Here is a 21,032-nt window from a genome sequence, read left to right as displayed (position 1 = left end):
CAAGTAGATAAAAAGAGTCTTTGGAGGAAAAATACTTGAGAGAATCAGTTTACAAATATTTTAATGTGGTGTGGTTTTTGTTTTAAAAACAAAAGTTTTTCCATTTTCTAACATGGTAACAAGAATTTGCTCCTTCTGAGAAATGATTCTAAGACACTGTGTTCTTTTGAAGTTTTAAAAGTTTTTTTTTTTAACATCTTTATTGGAGTATAATTGCTTTACAATGGTGTGTTAGTTTCTGCTTTATAACAAAGTGAATCAGTTATACATATACATATATCCCCATATCTCCTCCCTCTTGTGTCTCCCTCCCACCCTCCCTACCCCACCCCTCTAGGAGGTCACAAAGCACCGAGCTGATCTCCCTGTGCTATGCGGCTGCTTCCCACTACCTATCTATTTTACATTTGGTAGTGTATATAATTGAGCTGCACAGAATAAAGTCTATTTGAGCATGATATGCTGTGACTTGGTGCATCAAAAATGTCAAGCTGTTTTACACTTCAGAGTCTCACAGTAATAAAAATTGTCCTTTTATCCGTTAAGTATAACATCTTTACAGAAGAACTCTGACGGGAAGATCTTTAGAAATTTAAACAGTTTAATGACACCACTGAGCACTTTGTTATTCGTGATGGCTGTGTTGTCTTTAGACACCCTAATTATGACCATTTCATTGACTCTTATAATTTATTAGTTTTTCTTCCTTTGTATCACAGCATGCTATGGTGAGCAGAGTTCCAAAACATAATTAAAATATGAAAAACTCACAGTTCAGACATACTCTGTGGGTTTTGTTTCTTTTTAGTACCTCTTTCTACTCACCTAGTAGTAGAACGTACAGTGACTTTTCTAAGTGATAGAGTCAATCTTTGCTTGAGTTATTTTGGGAGGGAAGCTTTAAAGGGCTTTGTTTTATCTACATTATTTCTGTTCTTGCTTTCATTTTTGTCTTCTTTCTAACGTGAAGGCAGATTTCTTAGAGCGTAGTATAGTGGTGTTTTGAAGTTACCAGTGGAATTCTCTACCTCAGATATTTTGTGAATTCTCTTTCCCTAGGCTTAATATCACTTGATGCTACTTTATCAACCTCATTGCCTGATAATGAGAAAACTTACAAAAGAATTTCAATTTTAAAATGAGTGAGTGTTTTTCAAGTTTTTTTTTTGAGGGTTATCTACATATGTAGACTCTTGATAATGTTTTTAAATTGACTGCAATTATATAAAAATTTTGTAACTGCCAGTTTTAAAGAAGTCATTTGGTTTATTCAGTAAACATATATTTAAATGCACTAAAGGTTTTCTATACAGAGTTGAGTGTAATGAAGGGTACTAGCAGGCAAGAGACCTGGTTTCAGATTTTATCATTCCTACTGTCTTTAATTGCTGTAAAATATGAAGCAACATTAACTAACCTTGAATTTCAGTTGTCTCATTGCAAATTATGCAAAAGGTCCTCCATCACTGCAGTATTCAGGAATAGACTAGAGAATTATTATGGGAAAACATGTAGAAGAAACATAAACATCACATACGTGACTGGATTGTATGAGCTTTAAGGTTCTTCACAATTTTGAGACTCTATTATTTTGTATATAGAATTATTAATTATCATTTAGATGTATATTATCATCGTATTTCAATTATAAAGGATAAATTTCCAGTTCTCTTTAGAGCTCTGTGTGTGTGTGTGTGTGTAGGGTGTAGGTTTGATAAGCTTATACTTCATTATTTGATCCATTTATTGTTTTATATATTAATTGAGCACATACCATGTGTCTACTATTCTAGGCACTAGGGTTACATTAGGGGAACACACATACATACAGACACACACAAAATATTTAGATAAGAGAAAGTAATAAATGCTATAGAAAACAAAGCAGCGCTAAGGAGAAGGGGGTCGGGTTGCATTTTTCACTTAAATGGTGAAAATTGATGTCATTGAGAAGATGTTATCTGAACAAAGACTTGATGTGGTTCAGGGCCATAGGCAAGCACATATCTGGAGGACAACATCCCAAGAAAGAGTTATGCTAGTGAAAGCTTTTAGAGCATAAGTATGTCTGGTGTGTTCAGTAAGGAGTTCAGGTGGCTGGAGGTGAATGAGTGAGGGAACAATTAGATCAGAAAGGAAGTGGAGCCTGATCTTGCAGTGCCTTGTTGGTGCTTGTAATGACTTGAGTTTCACTCTAAGAAGAGGAACTGGTAGAGGGTTTGGAGCAGAGGAGAGATTTGATATGATTTAGATTTGACAAGGATCACTGGCTGTTGTGTTGAAATCATTTGCACATAGATGGAAGCAGGAAAACCAGTTAAGAGATGATTTCAGTAATCACTGGAATAATAATAATCGTGGCTTGGTATCAAGGTGGTAGCAATGAGAATTGTGAGAAATGATTAGGTACTGGATATATTTTAAGATATTACAACAGGATTTCCCAAAAATTGGATATGGATGTGAGAAGGGAAAAATCTGGAAAGAAGCCGAGATTTTTGTCTGAAAGCAACTGAAAGGATGGGTCATCCATTTAAATGAAAAAACAAAACAGACTGAGTGGAATAGGTTTGCAGGAGGACGGGAATGAGAAGTTCAGTTTTGGGCAAGTCAGTGGGAGATATCTATTTGGCAACTCAATGCATCTGGCAGGTAGGCAGTTGTGTATAGGAGTTTGAAGTTCAGAAAACATGTCTGGGAAAGAAGTTTAAATTCGGGTGACATGGCTGCTGTTATTAAAATGTATATGCTGATTGAGGCCATGGTGTAGTGGATGCAGACAGAGGAGAGGGAGAGAATAAAGGACTGAGATCTAGGGAACTCCAACATTAAGAGGTCTGGAAGAGGAGGAGAAACCAACAAAGAAGATTGAGATGTAAAAATAATATTGTTAGAAGAGAATCAAGAGTGTGGTATCATGGAAGCAAAGTGAAGAAAATATGTCAAGGACAATATACTTGATGTTGATAAGAACTGAAAAGTGACCATTGGATTTAGCAATTTGGAGGTAATTGGTGATCTTGACATGAATAGTTTTGGTGTAATGATCAGGGGGCAAATCTGACTGGAGAGGATTAAGGAGCATTAGGAGAAATGGAATTGATATTACTGGGTATAGTCAAATATCTGAAGATATTTTGCTGCAGAAGGGAGAAGATAATCAGTTGTAGCTGGTAGGTGAAACGGGGTTTAAAAGATGATTCTTTTAAAATGGGAGAAAAATAACATTTTTGCTGGTGGTGATTTTCTCTACTACATAATAAAAAATTAATAATACAGAGAAAAGGGAATCAATTCCATTGTGCAGTTCTTGGATAGGTGATGGAAATTGTATTTAGTGCACAAGGGAAGGTTTTAGAGAGGAGTAAATAGTCCTTATCCAGAAACTTGAGAGAAAGCAAAGTATACGGGTTCAATTGTGGGTGAATACATGTCGCTGTGAGAGTTTCTGGAGATTCCTTCTAGTTGCTTCAGTTTTCTCAGTGGAGACAAAGCAAAGCCATCAACTGGGAGTATTAGTATGGAGGTGTTAGAAATTTAAGAAGAAAGGAGAAGGTATGAAATCATCCTCAAGGAGAGTGGAAAGTACATGTACTAGGGAAATATATAGTATGATTGTGGGCAACCTTCAGAGTCCTCCAACACTTTTTCAAATTGAATTTTTGAAGTGAGATCATTCAGAGTTGCTGTGTGTTTCTACATGCATATTTAACTGTACAAGTGTAGGTGTTGAAGAGATTTAAATCCAAGCCGAATTGTAATTTTGCCTAGTGAAGGGAGTTGATGGACTGAGATGTGTGTCCTTCAATAGATTGAAGGTCCCAGTGGGCATATGACTGTTAAGGTTGAGATACTGCAGCAAATGAGCTGGAAAGAGAGGAGATGATGGTCGGAGAACTGAGGCTGCATGAAACAGAATTGTGAAAGTATGGGCATTACTAACAATGAATAGGTCTAGAAATGGCCAGGCAGTTAATTGGCTGAGATAATAGGGAAGACAAGATATTTAGAGGGAAGAAGATTAAGCAATCACGAGGCCACATGTCAGGAAGGATCATACATGTATATATTGAAGTTGTCAATTAAATCAAGAGTCATGTTGGAGCGTATCCGGCCGCCGCCACGAGAGGAGCTGCTGCCATGTCAGCGCATCTGCAGTGGATGATCATGCTGAACTGCTCCAGCTTCTTGATCAAGAGGAACAAGCAGACGTATAGCACCGAGCACAATAACCTGAAGGCCTGCAGCTCCTTCCGGTACAACAGGTTCATTCACCGCCGGACTGTGGGCGTGGAGCTGGCGGCAGACGGCAAAGGGGTCGTGGTGGTCATAAAGCGGAGATCCAGTCAGCGAAAGGCAGCCACTTCCAACATGCGGACCACCATCAACAAGAATGCCCGGGCCGCCCTCGGCAGCATCCGGCACGTGATCCGAAAGAACAAGTACCGCCCGGGTTTGCGCGTGGCCGCCATCCGGCAGGCCTGCGCAGCCAGAAGCCTGTGATGGCGAAGAGAAAGCGGACTCGCCCCACGAAGAGCTCCTGAGCGATCTATCCACTTCCCCAATGCAGTAAAGCTGTCAGCTGACTTGCCTAAAAAAAAAAAAAAAAAGGAAAAAAGAAAAAAAGAGTCATGTTGGAAAGAGTGACCGTTAGGCCAGAGCTAAAATAGTTGGGAAACTTGGAAGAGTTAATTTCAAGGTTATTAAGTGACTTCAACAATGAAGAAAATGAGCAGTATAAAATGGTGACAGGAGATTAAAAAACAGGATTTACAGGGAGGAGAGGAGAAAAATGGTATAGAAAGGATCATCTATAATGGAAGTGGACATCTTTCAATGTGACCTTTCATAAACGGCAAACTCTTACATGAGTTTTAAAACTTTATTCTGTCTAGCATAGCGTTGACACTCACTAAATAATTATAACTGGTTGAACTTTTATGTTGATATTTAGAATAGAGAAGTAAAGTACTTTAGACACAAAGTGTCATGAAAAAGTACCTAGATGAGAGATGCTAGAGAGAATTCTGTGTTAGAGAGAAAAAGTATGAAAGAATAAGGCAGGTGTGGGTTCCAGTCAGGGCTCTGCCATTTGTGAGCTGCGTTCTTTCTTCATTAAGGTATTTCATCTCTGCAATGGGGATAAAAATAACTACCTCAAGGAGTTGTTGTGAGGGGTAAGTACAATGATTTATGTAAAGCACCTGGCACAGAATAAGCCTTCAATTAATGTTAGTTCCCCCTAAAAGTAGAGATTCAAATATTGAACATATTTACAGGGTACAGTAACAAAGATAGATTTCTGAGGGAAATAATTTCTATTTCTGTCACCGCTGATAAATGATTCATGAACTCATTCATACACCAACTGTGTGTTATTTCAGTGACTTGAGAATGTGTTCATGGACTCTTACAGATTTTCTTTTTTCAATTTCTAGCTTTATATTACTTATTATAGCACCTACAGAGAACACCAATCAGAAGTAAATCTGGCCATTATTCTCTTTCATAGTGAATACTAAAGCGTTAATTTTTTGTTTTACTTTTTAAAATTATACAAATATATGATTAGCATGATCATTGAATAGTATGCAATTTTTAAAAATAATTAAATATTTAGAATATTTTATGAATATGGAATGCATATTATTGAACGATGAGAGTATAAATCTAAAGACAATATGCATTTTCTATTAAAATATGCTCATGTTGGGCTTCCCTGGTGGCGCAGTGGTTGAGAGTCCGCCTGCCGATGCAGGGGACACGGGTCCGTGCCCCGGTCCGGAAAGATCCCACATGCCGCGGAGCGGCTGGGCCCGTGAGCCATGGCCACTGAGCCTGCGCGTCCAGAGCCTGTGCTCCACAACGCGAGAGGCCACAGCAGTGAGAGGCCCACATACCGCAAAAAAAAAAAAAAAAAAGCTTATGTTGAATGAATGTTATTAAATAATTGTATTTGCTTATATACAGAATTCCAAAAAGCATTGAGATATATTCTCAGTCATTTATGGTCAATGAGGGAAGTAAAAAACGACCCGAGAAAAACAAGGGTACCATATAAAGTTGTATATTGGGGCAGAGAGAGGAGCTTCATTCCATCCCTTCATTCATGGAGGTACTTAGGACCTTTGTGATCACCTAGAAGCTTATAGTCCTTATTGAATCCTCTGTGTACAGCCAGAAGAAAAGTACAAAGGAGAAAAGTGCATGAAAGATTTTAAAAGTTTCATAGGCCAGGCATCAGAGTAGTTGAACGTCGTATTTGCCCACATGGCATTGGCCAGAACTAGTCATAAGGTTCACCCAGATGCAAAGAGGTTGGGCAATGCAGTCTAAACGTGTGGCAAGAAGGAGGATATGTGCTTATGGATGAACTAGCTCCTCTGTTCTGGAGTTGATGTATTACTAGGTGTTAAATTAGAAGTTAGGTATGAATTCTGTGGTACTACAAAAATGTAGAAAATGGATAGGTCATTTTAAGCTGTCTGAGTACCAGATAGCCCGATAATGCTTCACAGAAGATATGAACGATCCAGGTAGGCCTTGCAAAACTCAGGGTATTTGGTTTGTCAGGAAAGGGTCTGATATGTTTTTCAAGGAGCAAATAACAGTGAGAGTAGGAATAAACTTGCAGTATATTTCAGCGATGAAATTAGTCTGTGGGGGAATTGGCTTTAATTACTAAGGCATAAGATATCCTCATATATTGATTGGATATGTAAGTTGGACCAGACTAATGTCCGTACTGGATACCAAGATGAGAAATTGTGTGATTATTGAGAAGCCATATTTGCAACTATGTTGTATTGAAAGTAGTATAATGTTGACAATATACTTACTTAAGAAGTTCATAGCAAATGCAAGCATAATCTGGCATTCTACAGTTCGAATCTTTTATTTTATGTTAATCTGAATAAAGAAGTATTTTAACATGATATTCAGAGTAGCTTCTTTTTATAGAAAGCATTGTATACACTGGTGAGTGCTTATGCTTATTTCCAGGCAAGGGCTTAGAACCTCAACTATCATTCTAGACATTACTGATAGATCCATAATTTTAGACTTGGAAAGAACTTTTGAGGTAATCGAGTCCTAAGGAGTCAAAAGACTTTTCTAAAGCATCACAGTTTATCCTAAATCTAAATCTAGATATAGATCTCCTAAATTCTACAGTTTAAGATTGTTATCGAAGGAAATCATATTTTCTGTTGTCTTAATTATACCAACTAAAGTGTGCATATCTTCCATAGAAAGGGTCTTCACTAGGTTGTCGTATTACTTTGAAAAATAGCTTAATTTAGCTGCAGATTAAGGAAAAATAGAATAACTAATGTGACACACAAGTGGATATACATTAGAAAACAAATTATGGAGAACAGACTATACCGCCTACTCAGAACTGAACCAGACAAGATAAAGCATATAAGAACAGATATTGCAGTAATGAGAGCGCAGCTGTTTAGGATTCTACGGAAATGTGGGAGACATTATTCACGGAACAAAGGAAAGAAACTAAAGACAACTTTGAAGCAGCACCTTCATATTTAGCTTTATATTGCATATTTTACATATTTTAATCATATCTCACTTCCTTCCGAAATAGACTTGAGATAGTTTATAACAAGATAATGCTACAGTAGCATGGATGCAAGGATAAGACAGGATGGGGTATTGGTGTAATAATACCAGATTACTCATATTAGGTTACTAATGCTAGGGGTAAACTTTTATTTAGGACAAACTTTTGGCATTTAGTTTCTTGATATTCAAATCAAAAAGAAAAACAAAATTATATTTTATTTTTTGGTAAAATAATATTTAGTAAGAAGGAGCAAGTGGGCTTTTATCCCCCCATAGTTCTGATCTCTAAGAGGAACTAATTTCTCAATTATTTAATAAGATGGTTTTACAAGAGTTAGCTTCACCATTATGCCATAAATAAATACTAAACTTTTATTTCTTGCCTGGCTCTCTGCTGAGTTCTTGGGACACATAGATGAAGAGGAAGCATGCTTACCCTTAAGGAGCTCACAGATAGGAAAAAGGTAATTGGGCAGTAAATTCAATAAATGAGTTACTTGTAAGCCATAATGGTAGCCCACAGGAAAGAGTGTTCAGCACAGTCATAGAGAGAAGACCCCCCACAGGGTAAGAAATGTTGAATTGATCTTAAAGTATGAATAGATCAAAGATTAAAAGAGAAATAAGCAGAACTTTCTCTTAAAAAATGCATAATTTTATGCAGATATTTCTGAGAGAATCTTTGGAGGACCAAAACAGTATAGTTCAGATGCTTAAAACAGGATAACTGGCTTGATGAAAAGTACTAAAATTTGAGGAATGAGCATTTGATTGATCCCTTCGACCCTATTTGAACATAATTGGTCATATATATTTTTCACCTGGCAGTATGCTTTTCTGCCACATAAGTTGTAAGATTGAGACCTTACAAATTTTTTTTTACTAAAGTCTGGATTATTTTTAATTGTGGTAGAATACATATTACATTAAATTTATCATAACCATTTTTAAGTGTGTAATTCAGTATTGTTAAATATATTTAAATTATTGTGCAGCCAATCTCCAGAACCTTTTCATCTTGCAAAACAAACTCTATATCTATTAAATAACTCCCCCTAAATGCCCATCGATAGACGAATGGGTGTAAAGAAGATGTGGTACATATATACAATGGAATATTACTCAGCCATAAAAAGGAATGAAATTGGGTCATTTGTAGAGATGTGGATGGATCTAGAGACTGTCATACAGAGTGATGTAAGTCAGAAAGAGAAAAACAAATGTATTTTAACACGTATATGTGGAATCTAGAAAAATTGTACAGATGAACCAGTTTGCAGGGCAGAAATAGAGACACATATAGAGAACAAACTTATGGACACCAGTAGGGGAAAGTGGCAGGGGGGTGGTGGTGGTGGGATGAATTGGGAGATTGGGATTGATGTATATACACTAATATGTATAAAACAGATAACTAATAAGAACCTGCTGTATAAAAAAATTAATTAAATTTAAAAAATTTAAACAACAACAACTCCCAGTTTTCCTCTCCTCCGTTCTGTAGTAACCACCATGCTACTTTCTATGAATTTGACTATTCTAGGTCTCTTGTGTAAGTGGAATCATACAATTTTTTTTTTTTTTTTGTCGGTACGCGGGCTTCTCACTGTTGTGGCCTCTCCCGTTGCGGAGCACAGGCTCCAGACGCGCAGGCTCAGCGGCCATGGCTCACGGGCCCAGCCGCTCCGCGGCATGTTGGATCTTCCCGGACCGGGGCACGAACCTGTGTCCCCTGCTTCGGCGGGCGGACTCTCAACCACTGTGCCACCAGGGAAGACCCATAAAATATTTTTTAATTGGCTTATTTCTCTTAGCATGATGTCTTCAAAGTTCAGCCATGTGGTCAGAATGTCCTTCCTTTAAAGGCTGAATAATATTCTATTGTATGTATATACCACATTTTATATAACCATTCATACATCCATGGACATTTCTACCTTTTAACTGTTATGAATATTGCTGCTATGAACATACGTGTACAGATATCTCTTAGAGACCCTACTTTCAGTTCATTTGGATATACACCCAGAAATGGAATTGCTGAATATATGGTAATTCTATTTTTAATTTTTTGAAGAATCACTATACTGTTTTCCATAGTGGCTGCACCATTTTACATTTCCACCAGCAGTGCAGAAGAGTTCCAATTCCTCCACATTCTCCCTAACATTGATTATTTTATGTTTTTCTGATCGTAGCCATCCTGACGGGTATAAGTGGTATCTCATTGTGGTTTTGATTTGCATTTTTCCAACAATTAGTGATGTTGAGCATGTTTTCATATGCTCCATGTTTTCATATTTATAATATTCGGTGAAAAAAATGTCTATTCAAGTTCTTTGCCCATTTTTTAATTGAGTTATTTAGGGGTTTTGTTGTTGGTTTTAGTTCTCTATATATTCTAAATATTAACAGCTTTTAGATATATGATTTGCAAATATTTTCCACCATTCTTTAGGTTGCCTTTTCACTCTGTTGATTGTGTCACTCAAAATGTTTTTTGAAAAAAATCAGAGGAAATCCAGTAGCTGAGATGTTAGTGGAATAGGGAAGAAGAGTCTTTGTCCTGGAAGGAAAATGAGAGTGTGAGTCACTAATTAATTCTATTTTAAAATATTAGTTGTTAATGCTTATCTTGACAAGGCTGAGATTATGGCTTTCAAGTCCATAAACCCAGAACAGACTATGTTGTCCCATGCCATATCTAATAAAAATGAAAAGACAATTTCAACTGTAAAATTTTAACTTTTCCAAATATGAGAAAAATGTATATTTATTATGAAAGTAAGTAGTTTCTTCAGAATTTTCTGCCTTTATCTCTCTTTTTCTCATCTCTCTTTCTCAATCTCTCTTCTCTGTTTCTGTCTTTCTCTTTCTAAATTTCTTTATACTGCTCCTGCCTGACTGGTCTCTCTCTTATGTAATCTAGCACACTGTCTTGATGAAAATGTGAGAGAAACTTCTTTTAGATATTTCACTGACTGATATGAGCATTATTAATAAGAGCTGTCATTTCTGTTGTACATGCTAAGTGCTATTTTTGCTCTGCTCTGGAAAAGAGGAGGATATGAGAGGTTATTTCCCACATAGTTCTTTCCCTCAAAGACATAGTTCAATGGGGAAATGTGAGGCAATAAAACTGGATGAAATATGTTTGTGGCCTTCAGTGTCCCATAACTATTTTTCATTGAAACTGTAGTATGAGCGACATTTACCCAAGTAGTTAAGTCCAGATCTTTACATTGTTTTGAATAAGTTGTTTCTAAGAGGGTGTAAACTCAAAAATGTTAACTAGCATCTATATGATCTGTTGCTTTGAAGATTTTCCAAGCCTTTTTTTGGTCTTCCAGTAAATAGTTCTTAAACTTATTATCAGGGTCTTCCAGCCCTTAAAATACTCAAGTAGTCCTAACAGGTTTTGGGCTGTGTATATACAGTTGAAAACAAAGAGGCCTCATTCTTACCCAGCTTTTTAACTTCTGCATCTGGGCCCTTCACTTATGTGGATTTGCAAACTCAGCAGCAACTGCATTAAGGAGCTGAGTAAGCTCAAGAAGGAAGCTCTCATGTTGGACACTAAAAAGTACATTTTCTAGATGAAGATAAATAGGAAATTATTGAACACTATAATGCTGTGTCTTTGATTTCAAATATGGTGAAGATTTCTCTTAGGTGTCCTGCAAACCACCATTCTACAGAATGAAGTGATTGTTACAGATGAGTCTGGCCACAGTTTTCCTCCTGTTATGGACCGAATGTTTGTGTCCCTTCACAGAATTCCTTTGTTGGAATCCTAACTCTCAAGGGGATTGGTATAAGGAGGTGGGGCATTTGGAAGGTGATTAGGTCTTGATGGTAGAGCCCTTATAAAAAGATACCCCAGAGAACTAGTTTGCCCCTTCCACCACGTGAGGTTACATCTAGAAGGTGCCATCTCTGAACCAGAAGGCAGGCTCTCACCAGATAACGAGTGAACTGTGAGAAATAAATTTTTGTTGTAATAAGCCACCCAGTCTGTGGTATTTTGTTATAGCAGCCTTAACAGACTAAGACACCTCCCTAAAAGGGCTAACAGAGGCATGGCTTCTGGGGATGCTGGCAGCTCTTGGAGGTCTTTCTGAATCGAACTTTAAGAAGCCATTGCTGATTATGTTACTAAAGCCTCTAATGATTATTTTGTTGTTCAAATGATATTAAAAATTGAAAAGGCTATCAATTTAGAACCAAACAAAGTGGGCTCATGTGCCTTGACAAAGATAATATATATCTTGTGAGATAAAGGTCAGGTCTTATCTGAGTCAGGAATTTAGCACTAACCATTTTTGTACATGCAAGGTAGCTGAGACATAGTTCCTCTGATATAAACAGAGATCAGAGCAGCCAGCCTGCTCTATCCTCCATAAAACCTGATCAAAACATACCTCACAAGCTCATTGTGAGTAAATGCAGTCTCCTGGATCCAGCATTCTTTCTAACAAAGAATATGAAAGACCAAAGTGAAAGGGTCCTATCTTGCTGCACCTTAATAGATGTGCTTTAGCCATTATTAAAGGTATGTTTAGGGATTAATCATATCTGTACTTTTTTAGAAATATAAGATTGTATATTTCTAACTTTATGTGTTTTAACTGTTGCTTCTTAATTCCTGTAGTTTATTATAATATCCTTAGAAGGCAGATGCTATGCGTTACTCATTGGCATATCACTGGCATATCGGCATATCACAGGACTTGAACATGTGTCGCCTTCCTAGAGGGCCCATAATAATATACCAAATACTCAATAAATATTTGTTGAATATGTGAATAAACAAGTTGACATATATATTTGTGCTACAGGTTCCAAAGAATAATTTTAATTGACCCACTCTAGAATGGGTATCATTCCACTCTGTTAACATCTCACCATGTCTCCCATTTATGGGAGGCTTATACTACTTGCCATTACCTCTTTCTCAATCCTCTTAAGATATTTAATTTTGTCCTTTTGCATCCACCTAAGGAAGACTCACCACGCTCTCCTGATGCTTCTCAGGGATTAATTAGATGAACATCTCAAGTGATGTGAGAAATATGAGACCATCATCATCACCACCATCATCACCAACACCACCATCACCATATCATGTATGAGCTACTCCCCCACCCCACACACATGATGCTTTCCAAGGGAATGTGATCATTTTAATAGTGTCTTTCTGAATTTAATGCACCTACCTTCGATGTTTATCCCCATGAGGTAACTATGAGTAAAATAGCCTGAAGTGCAGCCACTAGTCTCAGATAATATCCTTGGATGGATTTTCATTGTGGAAATACTTGACTTTGCTGGTCTTTTTTTTTTTTTGGAGTGCATAGTTGCTATGCTGGTTACTCAAATTTGCCCTGCTGTTAAACCTTTCTCAAGGACTCTTACTACCTATAAAGAGGAGCTTTTGAACTTCTGTATTATTGAAGATACCATCCAAGTTAATTTATTCAACAAATGTTTCTGTGCAGCTATTATAGCCCAGATACTGTTCTATACACTTTATGTATCACTGAACAAACCCTGCAAAGACTCTGGCCCTCTTGGGGGGTTTAATTTTATTTCATTATTTTTTTTATTTTAAAGTTTACTTATCATTTATGTTTGTTTTTCTATCTTTCATTCCTTTTAGTCTGTAGTTCTTTACAGACTTCATAAGAACAATGGGATCTTAATGTTATTTATTATTCCTTCTACAAGTGCTTTTTTAGTTCCTTTACAAATGCAATAACAGTAATTGAATTAATTATATATTTGACAGGTAGATAACACTATACTGTATGTGAATTTGTCTCCATTATTTAATGGATAAGAATTTTGATAACTTCATATAACATTATTTTACAGATTTTGGAGGTATATACAATAATATCGTTTTATGAGGTAACTTTATCAGTGTTTATAAAAACTACTAAGTTATTAAAGTTTTCATCTGTTACCATTATATGAGGTGCTCTAAGTGCTCCATTCAAGAAAACAGACAGCATTTTCACTGAGTGAGCATAGTCCATTTTCTCAACCAGTTTATTTCATTAGATTGCAGAATCTCATGCTAATACAATGTTAAGATTGCAGATTTCAACCTTCATAACTCAAGGGAGTGAAAAGTCAGAGTTTTAATAACAGCATTAATTTCTTTACATTTCTTATGCCTTATAATAAAGTGTACACTTAGAACACTAACCAGCAATAGTGGAATTATATATAATCAATGTCGGACAAGTTAATGTTACTAAGAGGATCTTAACTTTCATATTCTCTGATTTGTTTTTATCTTTTTTTTAACATCTTTATTGGAGTATAATTGCTTTACAATGGTGTGTTAGTTTCTGCTTTATAACAAAGTGAATCAGTTATACATATACATATGTCCCCATATATCTTTGCTCTTGCATCTCCCTCCCTCCCACCCTCTCTATCCCACCCCTCTAGGTGGTCACAAAGCACCGAGCTGATCTCCCTCCCTGTGCTATGTGGCTGCTTCCCACTAGTTATCTATTTTACGTTTGGTAGTGTATATATGTCCAAGCCACTCTCACTTTGTCACAGCCTACCCGTCCCCCTGCCCCTATCCTCAAGTCCATTCTCTAGTAGGTCTGTATCTTTATTCCCGTCTTGCCCCTAGGTTCTTCATGGCCACTTTTTTTTTTTAGATTCCATATATATGTGTTAGCATACAGTATTTGTTTTTCTCTTTCTGACTTACTTAACTCTGAATGACAGTCTCTAGGTCCATCCACCTCACTACAAATAACTCAGTTTCCTTCCCTTTTATGGCTGAGTAATATTCCATTGTATATATGTGCCACGTCTTTATCCATTCATCTGTTGATGGACACTTCGGTTGCTTCCATGTCCTGGCTGTTGTAAATAGAGCTGCAATGAACATTTTGGTACATGACTGTTTTTGAATTATGGTTTTCTCAGGGTATATGCCCAGTAGTGGGATTGCTGTGTCTATGGTAGTTCTATTTTTAGTTTTTTTAAGGAACCTCCATACCGTTCTCTATAGTGGCTGTATTAATTTCCATTCCCACCAACAGTGCAAGAGAGTTCTCTTTTCTCCATACCCTCTCCAGCATTTATTGTTTCTAGATTTTTTTTTTTTTTTTTTTGCGGTACGCGGGCCTCTCACTGTTGTGGCCTCTCCCGTTGCGGAGCACAGGCTCCAGACGCGCAGGCTCAGCGGCTATGGTTCACGGGCCCAGCCGCTCCACGGCATGTGGGATCTTCCCGGACCGGGGCATGAACCCATGTCCCCTGCATTGGCAGGCGGACTCTTAACCACTGCACCACCAGGGAAGCCCTTGTTTGTAGATTTTCTGATGATGGCCATTCTGACCGGTGTGAGATGATACCTCATTGTAGTTTTGATTTGCATTTCCCTAATGATTAGTGATGTTGAGCATCCTTTCATGTGTTTGTTGGCAATCTGTATATCTTCTTTGGAGAAATGTCTATTTAGGTCTTCTGCCCATTTTTGGCCTGGGTTTTTTGATTTTTTGATATTGAGCTGTATGTACTGCTTATAAATTTTGGAGATTAATCCTTTGTCAATTGCTTCGTTTGCAAATATTTTCTCCCATTCTGAGGGTTGTATTTCCGTCTTGTTTATGGTTTCTTTTGCTGTGCAAAAGCTTTTAAGTTTCATTAGGTCCCATTTGTTTATTTTTGTTTTTATTTCCATTTCTCCAGGAGGTGGGTCAAAGAGGATCATGCTGTGACTTATGGCATAGAGTGTTCTGCCTGTGTTTTCCTCTAAGAATTTTATGGTGTCTGGCTTTCTGTTGTTTTTCGATGGAATGTCCTATAAATATCAACTAAGTCCATCTTGTTTAATATATCATTTAAAGCTTGTGTTTCCTTATTTATTTTCATTTTGGATGATCTGTCCTTTGGTGAAAGTCTGATTTGTTTTTAAATTTACAGCTTTAACAGTGCAGTAATGGAAAGATTTTGCATTTAATTTTCTAATTTTTCTGAAGCAGACAAGAACAGATAATAAAGGTAGAAAAGTTGATAATGATTATTTCAGCATGATGACTATTTTATTAGATAATTTAGAGACAATCCTGTGAATTTTTAATCAGTGTGTTTGACTTCAGAATGTTTATGCTTATAATATGTCCATGTTATTTCTTACCTCAACTCCTTAGGAAATTTCAACTTAGGGACAGATTTCTATTCACATGATAGCCTGTAGCTGAACACCTTTTTAACATATACTGCAAGTAAAATTAATTGTCAAGTCCTAAATTGTGGTCCCAATCATACTTATATTTTGACAAATACTGGTTTAAGCAATATACACCCAGGTCCACTCTGTGTATTTAACTGTTAAATGACATAAATTTGTAACACCGCCAAAATGAATCAAAGAAAAATCTATCTTAAACTGGTATATCCCTAGTAAATGTTGTTGTAAAGATATTTAAATGTAGTTATTTTAAAAAATGGCTTTTCATTATTTTAGAGAGTAATGGCTTCAAATTATATTTTATATAAAAATCTTGTGAATTAGCTACAAATATGCAAATTATTCTACTATGATGGAAAAGCCATAATTTTGTAGAAAACATTTTTCTGTATTATACATTACATATCATATAAACTTTATATTGCATATTACAGTTTACATTTTGTGTTACATGTGTTTTTAATGTATATTCATAGTACATATCATGTTATATACATTATGTATCATATGTGTACTTTTAAAAATTTACTCATTAGTTTAAATTGGCTCACCTAAAAAATTGGGAGGATGCATATACACATATATACCCTGAGAAAACCAAAATTCAAAAAGAGTCATGTACCAAAATGTTCATTGCAGCTCTATTTACAATAGCCCGGAGATGGAAACAACCTAAGCGCCCATCATCAGATGAATGGGTAAAGAAGATGTGGCACATATACACAATGGAATATTACTCAGCCTTAAAAAGAAATGAAATTGAGCTATTTGTAATGAGATGGATAGACCTAGAGTCTGTCATACAGAGTGAAGTAAGTCAGAAAGAAAAAGACAAATACCGTATGCTAACACATATATATGGAATTTAAGGGAAAAAAATGTCATGAAGAACCTAGGGGTAAGACAGGAATAAAGACGCAGACCTACTGGAGAACGGACTTGAGGATATGGGGAGGGGGAAGGGTGAGTTTTGACAGGGCGAGAGAGAGTCATGGACATATACACACTAACAAACGTAGTAAGGTAGATAGCTAGGGGGAAGCAGCCGCAAGGCACAGGGATATTAGCTCGGTGCTTTGTGACAGCCTGGAGGGGTGGGATGGGGAGAGTGGGAGGGAGGGAGACGCAAGAGGGAAGACATATGGGAACATATGTATATGTATAGCTGATTCACTTTGTTATAAAGCAGAAACTAACACGCCATTGTAAAGCAATTATACCCCAATAAAGATGTTAAAAAAAAAAAAATTGGGAGGATGCATATACACATACACACACACACAAACAAACAAAATCCAAGATTATGATTATCACAGACTCTCTCTAAGCCCCCTGCAGTGTTGGCAACAAACACAAGGTAGACCGTGAAGAAGCATGTAGCAACATTGACACTGTGATTTAATGATCTTATTTATTGGTTAGAGGTCAGGTATTTGCATTCAGGGTTGTGGATTTCATGACTTTTATTTTTAATGTTTAGATAAATATACACTTGGTAGGTAGTTGTCTTCATTGTATGATCTGACATATTCCAAAAAGTTTCATGCTGAAAAATATATCTCCACCTGTCTGCCATGAACCCAGCCAACTCCTGGTACCATATTCTCTGTCATCTTTTATATCAGTGGTTATTCACCTTGTCTGGATCACAGACCTCATTTGAGAATGTGAAGAAAGCAAAATGCATTCTTCCCTCCAACATGCATACATGATATTCTCTAAAAATTACATATAATTTAATGAGTTTTATAGACCCACCCTACCCTTCCTCAAGCCCATCAATGGACATGTTAAGACTTGCTTTTACAAGTTTTTAGAAGACGTGTTTTAAAAATGGCTTAGGATTTTGCCGATTGAGGACAATATGTCAGCAGGTCAATCCTAGTATATAACTTAGCTTGTATGTGTTTATATATTACAGTATATTTTCATCTGGTAATTAGGTAGAATCTTCAAGAATTGAGACATAAGACAAAAAATTCAAAGTCTACACTTGTGGATAATTCAGAGAACACTTTGCAGTCATTAACTGATAATTATTAAGCATCAACTATGTTTCAAACGCTGTGCTATGCCCTGGGATAAAGTGAAGATAAGGTAAAGTTTCTAACTTCAAGGAGATCATAGTCTAGAAGTGAGAAAGACATGTTGGATAATGTTTACAATAAAATTGGGAGAATCTTAAGGAGGGAATTGACAAAATAATAATCCTTAGCATTTATTACTAACTTGCTAGATGTCAGGCTATGTGATAACACTCTCTATGAATTCATCTAGATGACACTCTGTGTGAATTATCTCATTCTGTCTTTGCAACCATATGTGATAAATACTTTTACTAATTTTGTCTTTTACAAAGGCAAAAGTATAACAGAGAGGGCTTGAGTAATTTGCCAAGGTCACTCAGCTGAGAAGTGGCAGAGGAGGAATTGAGGTCAGTATGTGTGACGCAGAACCTCTGTTTCTCCATATTGCATCATCAAAATTTGCTTTTTCAAAGGCTAACTTTAGTAGGAGAGTAGAGGATGCATAGGAGGAGGAGATTAGGGGAAGAAAACTGGTTATAGGGCAGTTTTTTGAGATGCTAAAGGCTTGAACTAACTCAATCTTAATAGTGTTGGACAGAAATGAATAAATGTAAGAGATCAGACTTGGTGACTAACTAGATATAAAGGGTTACAGAGAAAAACAATCAAGAGTGACTCCCAGGTCTTTAGCTTGAGTGATTTGTGTAATGATGGTGTCAGAGACAGGAAATGAAAGAGGAACAGCTTGAGGGAAAAGGAAGAAATATGACCAATAATCAGTTAAGATCCTTGAAAGAGCAGTGCCTATAAGACATCTACTGGACCCTTGAACATATGGGTCTAGAGCTCAAGAAAGGGTTTTGAGCTTGTGCAGGGTGCTCAAAGTGTGCTCCATACCCCGCTAGGGGTCTCTTAGATATTTTTAGGAAATCCATGGGGTATAACCTTCTAAATACCATTCAAAGACTTTATTTGCCCTTTTTTTTTTTTTTTTTTCCCAGACCGGGGCACGAACCCGTGTCCCCTGCATCGGCAGGCAGGCTCTCAACCACTGCGCCACCAGGGAAGCCCTATTTGCCCTTTTCACAGTATTGATATTTGCACTGATGCTGCAAAAGCAATACTGAATAGAGATGCCTTAGCACAAATGAAGGCAGGGATACCAAATTTTCATATTCTTCATCACCACATTTTCACTGTTTAAAAATAAACATTCAGGCTTCCCTGGTGGCGCAGTGGTTGAGAGTCCGCCTGCTGATGTAGGGGACACGGGTTCATGCCCCGGTCCGGGAAGATCCCACATGCCGCGGAGCGGCTGGGCCCGTGAGCCATGGCCGCTGAGCCTGCGCGTCCGGAGCCTGTGCTCCGCAACGGGAGAGGCCACAACAGTGAGAGGCCCACGGACCGCAAAAAAAAAATAAAAATAAAGAACCAGTTTCAGTTAAGAATGTGGAAGTGGTAAAAGTTATTAACCTTATTAAATTTCAACCTTTGAGGGTTTTAATATTTAAATATTTTGTGTGATGAAATGGTAAATATTCACAGAGCACTTCTGCTTCAAACAAAATACTCTTGGTTGTCTCAAGAAGAAACACTTGTGCACTTGCTCAGGTGGCACACTGAAGTAGCCACTTTTTTCAATGTAATACCATTGTTTTTGAAAGAACAATTGACATGCCTCCTATGATTATTGAGATGTGGGTGTTTGGTAGACATTTGCTCAAAAATAAATAAGGTGAGCCTGTCATAGCCACTACTATGAGTTTTCCAGCTTCCTAGTACTTAGAGACTTTTATGATAAGGTGGGGTCTATGCTGAAAATGTGTTTTTTTATATATTTGGTATATAATGTGGCAACGTTTGAAAAGTGAGTATAACTCAGGGTACTATATTTCACAAATGTTCAGTTCAGGGTGTTACAAAATTATGCATGGGCAAAAGATCCATTCACAGCGCAAAATAGAGGGATGGATTTTAATGTAAGAGAATATGGAAACTTCATTGATGGGCTTTCAGATTCCACCTTGCAACTACTTTTAGAAACTGCCACTAGTCAAGATTTGGTATAGTATCGAAGAAGCATATCCACAGTTATCTGAGAATGCTATTAAAATGCACCACCCTTTCCCAAATATATATCTTTGTTAGGCAGAATTGTCTTCATATGTTTCAACCAAAAGAACATATCTTAACAGATTGAATACAAAAGCAGGTAGGAGAATCCAGCTCTTTTCTATTAAACTGGCCATTAAAGAGATTTGCAAAAATGCTAAACAAAAAGGCACTCTTTCAATTCATTTTAGAAAGTATAGTTATTTTTAATGATAAATATATTATTTATGTGAACAAATAATGAGTTTATTATTGCTTTTTTAAAGTAATAAAACCAAGAAGTGACCCTCTCTGCCTTGCTTTCTTGGTTATTGAAGCTCACTGGCATACATGTATCTTCTAGTAGGAAATTCATGCAGCAGAAACCACATTTTATCATTATTTGTAATTTCTGAGGAACTTGTACTTAATAGTATTTCTAAATCCTCCATGAAAATTTCTTACAATAAACGAAAATGTCTCTATCACTTCAGCAAGTTTGCACAATTAATTTGTACTTAGCTACTTGGAGAACATTGGGTTTTTGTTTTTCCTAAATTCTTACAGTAGGGAGCTTTTAAAATGTTATATTTTAGAGGTAAGAGCTCCTAAGATATCAAATAACTCATTTAGATGAGGAAAAGTTATGAGAAAGGGCAAACCAGTCTTAATGGGAGTATGAATTCTGTGATTCCTATGTGTTAACCTTGAACTGAGGGAGGGCACCTAATTCTTTATGCCAACTCCGTATCAGTGATGCTCTAATGGAAAACTGCTGAGATGTTATATGCTCCCTGAGCAGACGGAATGCCATCCCTGGTGATTATATAATTATAACATTTTTTACAAAGCCATGAAATAATGTGTGCTCCCAGAGGTATGCCATTAACATCATACAAACTATAATTATACTTCTGAGAGTACCTACTTTAAGGATAACAGTAAGTAGTAGGCTCTGTCTTTATAAATATAACATCTTAAGACATTGTAATGGCAATCCTACATCCTAGATGTATATTTTGAATGACCACAGGTCCTACAGTAGTGAATCATGACAGTAGGTAAGAAATGAGATGATCATAAAATTGCAATTCTGTTGCCATGACTTA

The 21,032-nt window shown here is 36.8% G+C and overlaps 1 protein-coding gene and 1 pseudogene across 1 annotated transcript in view; both read left to right on the top strand.

Annotated features, from left to right (window-relative positions):
• Positions 1-21,032, top strand: part of KCND2 (potassium voltage-gated channel subfamily D member 2) — a 456,340-nt gene that overhangs the window by 67,068 nt on the left and 368,240 nt on the right. The gene's annotated exons all lie outside the window — the stretch shown is intronic.
• LOC112408219 (60S ribosomal protein L28 pseudogene) lies at positions 4,141-4,503 on the top strand (annotated as a pseudogene).

Source organism: Neophocaena asiaeorientalis, unplaced genomic scaffold, assembly GCF_003031525.2.
Source record: "Neophocaena asiaeorientalis asiaeorientalis breed wild unplaced genomic scaffold, Neophocaena_asiaeorientalis_V1.1 scaffold116, whole genome shotgun sequence".
NCBI lineage: Eukaryota > Metazoa > Chordata > Mammalia > Artiodactyla > Phocoenidae > Neophocaena > Neophocaena asiaeorientalis.
This window is presented reverse-complemented; position numbering and strand designations above follow the sequence as displayed.